The sequence below is a fragment of the Tupaia chinensis genome, unplaced genomic scaffold (genome assembly GCF_000334495.1).
Source record: "Tupaia chinensis unplaced genomic scaffold, TupChi_1.0 Scaffold000063_1, whole genome shotgun sequence".
In the NCBI taxonomy this organism is placed as follows: domain Eukaryota; kingdom Metazoa; phylum Chordata; class Mammalia; order Scandentia; family Tupaiidae; genus Tupaia; species Tupaia belangeri.
The window spans coordinates 6,890,463-6,895,859 of record NW_006159521.1 but is presented as its reverse complement, the minus strand read 5'-3'; the positions used below and the strand labels follow the sequence as shown (position 1 = coordinate 6,895,859).

General features: G+C 47.3%; 1 protein-coding gene across 4 annotated transcripts in view; it reads left to right on the top strand.

Annotated features, from left to right (window-relative positions):
- FAM81A (family with sequence similarity 81 member A) overlaps positions 1 to 5,397 on the top strand; it is a 101,747-nt gene that overhangs the window by 1,178 nt on the left and 95,172 nt on the right. The gene's annotated exons all lie outside the window — the stretch shown is intronic.

Genomic DNA, 5,397 nt, shown 5'->3' with positions numbered 1-5,397 from the left:
CTGGGCGGCGGGAGCTCCCTGGGACGGCCGGTGACCTTGGGGCTGCCCCGCGGGGGATAGGCGTGGGGGACAGAGCGCGCGGCGCGTGGCCCATGTGACGGGCTGCGGGAGAGAGGGTTAACTGCATGCTGACGCGGAGGGACGAAGTTGGGCACAGAGTGCAACTCGCGTTGCATTTTCACGGGGGTGGATGCTAGCAAACCCACAGAAGCCCCAGGGAATGTTTGGGGGAGCTGGGGTGGTGCAGATGGCCAAGGCTAGGGGGAGTCAGGCATTCCCACCACTCAGAGCGAGTGACCTTGGGCAGGTTAGCCATTCTGCTCCCCCACCCCTTATGTTTTTCTCATTTTTAAAAGGAGAGGCTCAGTTCTTTGCAGTTCCACAATGGTGTCGTGATCCTGTAATCCGAGAAAGGTCCCCAAGTATGGTTCTGCAGGTACCGAATATATAAGGCTTTACACCCTATTTCTTATCCAAGGGGTTTCCAGTAACTGGCGCCCAAAGTGGCAAGAAATGTTACGGTTTATGGGAGAGTATGGAGAGAGCAGTTGGTGATCCGGAGAGTTGCTTCTTAAAATTCCCCGGGTTAAAACCCTTTAGGTGCCCTAAAGACATGATCAGAATCAGGACTAATGCTCTTCAGTTCTTTCCTGTAGTTAACCTAACAGGAAACTATATTTGAACAGACAGAATCAAAACCTAATAGTGTCAGGCAGTAGCAAATGAAGTGAGTCATTTCTTCCATGTGCACGAGATTGTGTGTGTGTGTGTGTGTGTGTGTGTGTGCGTGTGCGCGCGCGCTTGCGTGTGTGCCCAACTGCACTCCTGCCCTCATCTTAGTCTCTGTATGTCTCTGTTAGAAATTATTTCATAAGAGTAACAAGCAATAATGCTGGATGATTTAAACCCAAAGCCGTGCAACTCTCCGAGAAGCAGGGGCCAACATTTGCTGCTTGCTCTTTAAATAAGAGTTAGGTTTGTGAGAGTAAATATGTTCTTTATTGAGAACCACCCCTAAGACTTGCACATTGTATCTGCCTTCAGCGCCTGTCACAGAGTGTGTGTGTGTGTGTGTGTGTGTGTGTGTGCGCATGTGTGCGTGTGTGTTTCTAGACCTAGTAGGCTCTGCCATTTCTATTTTTAGCATCGGACAGAACTCAAAAAGACACTCAGCCTCTTTCCATATTCTCAGTCCACAAACTTTCCTCTTCCGTGGAGGGGTAAGAGAGGCAGTGTCCCCTCACAGGTCCCTCAGGTTGTCCCTTCTGGCTTTCTGCTTCAAGGCTGCCCTCATTATTCATTCGAATCTGATTTCATTTGTATAAAATTGTGGGTTGGGGAGACAAAGTTTTCAGTGTTAATAGTAAGCTTCTGCAAGCTTGTTTACCTGCGGGCTTAATCATCTTTAATGGTTAACATGTTAGACATCTGATAGCGTACAGGCAGAAAATCCTTGCTGCCCAGGAATTCAGCCACAAAGCCCTGAGCCCCTTTAACGAGCCACACCTCCGTGTGCCTGGAAGCCTCATAAGCAAACTCTTCAGCTTCCCCTGTGCAGGCCAGCGAGCTGCGCGACTCCAGCCCGCGTTCAGTGTTCTGTGCACGCATCCTGCAGCCATCCTCCTGCATTTCCACTTTGCTATAGCAGAGCCCATCTCCTCTCCCTCCAGAGCCAGAGTGAACAGTTTCCCTCAGAACAGAGTGTCTTCCCCCTTCTCATCAGAGCAGGGGTGCTCTTCCCCTCGACCTTTTCTTTTTTAGGTTTTTGTCATAAGGCGTGCACACACAGTGGAGAGAAAGAAACAGACAGAGACAAAGAGAGGGAAAGTGAGAAATCACCTCCCAGGGGGCACAGCCGTGCCTCTTCTCAGAACTTTGGACACACACATACACACCTAGCATGAGTTTCAAGCCACTGGGTCAGGGACTTGAACCACAGTTGACCATGTGGGTATCCATCACCTTACTCACCATGCCACCAGCTGACCCATCCCCCTTGATCCTGGATGCCACCTCCAAACCAGTAATCCATCACCAGCCTAGTCTCTTCTTAGAAGGTAGCACAGTCTGGGGGACCAGTAGTTAGTGTAATGGCTATGTCGCTGGACTCCCACGTAGTCAACCGCGGTTCGCGTCCCGGACCCGGTGGCTTAGAACTCACGCCGGGCGCATGTGCATGCGTGCCCAAGATCCCGAGAGGAGAATGGAGGAGAAGGGATTGTGGTGTGACCATCCCCCCTGGGGGGTGATTTCTCGCTTTCTGTCTCTATGTCTCTCTCTGTCTGTCTGGTGAGCACAGGCGCCTTATAGCGAAAATCTCTCTCTCAAAAAAAAGAATTATTTATTTATTTAATTCCATTGTTATTATTATTGTTATTTTTAATTTGACCAGAGAGAGACAGAGAGAAAGAGGGAAAACAAGAAAGCAAGTTGCCAGGTCTGGGACTCGAACCGTCAGTGGCCATGTCGAAATCCAGCACCTTTATCCACCATGCTACTTGCTGGTTTCTCTAACTCTTTTTTATCTTTTAGCCTAGAGCTTTCCAACTGGTGGCTTCTTAGAATCACCTGGAACACTTTAAAAAAATGTGACTCTTTAGAGTCTTTTAAATATAATACCATATTAGAAATTGGGGGGGGGGAGGGAGACCCCCCCATCCTTATTTTAAAAACAGACCATAGGGACTGACAGGTGGCATGGTGAGTAAGGCGCTGGATTCCCACATGACTTACCACAGTTCAAGTCCCAGACCAGGTGGCTTGAATCTCACGCCAGGTGCGTGTGCACACAGGCCCAAAATCCCAAGAAGAGAATGGAGGAGAAGGGATTGCAGCGTGGCCATGCCCCACAGGAGATGCTTTCTCACTTTTTCTCTGTCTCTTTCTGTGTCTCTGGCAAGCACGTGTGCCCTATAACAAAAATCTCTCTCTTTTTAAAGAATTTTTTATTTTATCTGTTTTATTATTATTCTTCAATGTAGCCAGAGAGAGACAGAGAAAGGGGGGGAGAGTGAAAAAGCAAGCTACCAGGTCTGGGACTTCAACTGGGGTCAGCCATGTGGGAGTCTGGTGTCTTAATCACAGTGCTACCTGCCAGCCCAAAAAAATCTCTCTTAAAAATGAAACAGAACAAAACAGACCATAAAAGAGAAGGGGCGGAGAGGATGCGAAGAGAAAACAGAGCTCCCTGAATGATTTGGATGTACAACCAGGTCTGGGAATCACCTCATTTGAAGCTTCAAAATTAATAAAAATGGCGAGCACCATTGGCTCACTTCTCGGCTTTGTCTCTTGCCAATGATGGGTTTATGTTGAGGTCTTTTAATTCATTGACCTCGAAGTTCCTCAACACCACATCCTAGGGACTCATTCCTTCTTTACTTCAACCACTGACATCTGGGACTTCCTTGGTCCTGGAAATTTTCCCACCTCGAAAACCTGGTACTTGGACTTCAGTCTATTTAGCAGGTTCTCTGCACCAACTGCACCTGGGTTGAACCCTCGCTGCGGACTGTGGTCCCTCTTGAGGGCTTGCTTTTCCAATCTTTCAGCCCTTTAGGGCTCCATTTCTTCCCTCGGAGTGTATAGGTTGCCAGCCGCTTCGGTTCTCCTGGAATCCTAGAATCATTTGTTGGGCTTTTCATCTTCCAGTTCTCAATCCAAAATCACCCTCATTATCTGTCGTGAATTTTCTTCCAGCTCCCAAATTATCCAGGAGAAAATCATGAAGACCTTCGGACTGGTTCCATTGCAGTTTTAGGCTGGCTGAAAATGCACATTGTTGTATAAATTTCTGCTCCACTCTCCTCACGACTCTCAACCCTTTTCTCGACCTCTTTTTGTCCTTTCCTCCCTCTTTCTCAAAGGAAGAACATGTCAACAAGTCCCTTCCCAAGATCAAGCCGCATGCACTCCTTGCTCTCTGAACCTCACCCCGTCCTTGCCCCCTCTGGGCCATCGCTGTGCTTTTTACTCTCTTTCTTCACTTCCTTTGTTCCCTCCTTGCTTGGCTCCAGTCCTCATTCCACCAGATATCCATATCCAGGTCATCCTTCTCAGAAGAAAGTGTGCTAGAGGCCCTGCTCTGTCCTCTAGCACATCCTGTGGTGGGGGGAATATTTTATTTAGTATTTTTTTGCCATAGGGCATGTGAGAGTGCCAGAGAGTGCCAGAGAAAGGGAAAGGGAGAAATCCCCTCCCCAGGGGGGATGGCCACACCACACTCCCTTCTCTATTCTTCTCTCTGCATTTTGGGCATGCATGCATACATGTGCACATGTGCCTGGTGTGATTTTCAAGCCGATGAATCCAAGACTCAAACCATGGTCGGCCATGTGGAATCCAGCACCTTACCCACCATGCCACCTGCTGGCTCAGGCATATGCACTCAGCAGGGAGAGAGGTGGGATGGGGGAAGAGGGAGAAAGTACCCTCCAATGGAGTGTAGTCATGACACAATCCCTTCTCCCCCATGTCTTTGTCCTGCTGGGATTTGGAGCACGCATGCACACGTGTCCAGTATGTTTTTCAGGCTCCCGGGACCAGAATTCAAACCATGGTCCTCATGTGGGATCTAGCTTCCTTAATTATTAGAGCATAGGACTGGCCTTACAAGTATTAACTTTTTAGCACACTTGCCTTATCTTTGTCACTCTATCACATTCTCTGTCTCTTTTTGTATCTACCTATCTGTATGTACATATGCATGTAGATATATGCACACACACACATATACTTGTACACATGTGCACACACGTGTGCACACACAACATGCACATACACACATACATATACACAGCCACAGACACACACATGCACATATATATACATATGCACACATACATATTACATACACATGCATATGTTATGATTTTTCCTGACTGGTTCCAGAGGAAGTTGTAGACACACCTTTGTCTCCTTCAATACCTAAGTGTGTGTATTTCCTTTTTAAAAAGGGCATTTTCTTGCACAAGTGTCAAAACCAGGAAATGAACATTGATAAAGTACTATTATCTAAGCTACAGACTTTATTCAAGTGTAACCAATTGTCCTAATGACGCAGAGGTTCTGGGTGATTGGACCCAACACTTCTGCAGGTTCTTGTCCGACACTCACAAGAATTAGAAACGTAGACCGATGGAGAGGACAGGAAGCGGAGTCAATGGGAAAGAGCCAAAGGTTCCCGCTCCGTGGAAGGGGGTCGCCCCCAGGGGCAGGTGTAGCCCAGTTATATGGGCCCTGGCTAAAGCCAAGCAAGCAAACAAAAACCCACACACACAACAACTATGTGAAAACTATTTTTGTGTGAGATGGGGGGAAAGACTACCGGGGGAAAAAAAAAATATATATATATTTTTTTTATATATATATATATTTTATATATATATATATATTTTT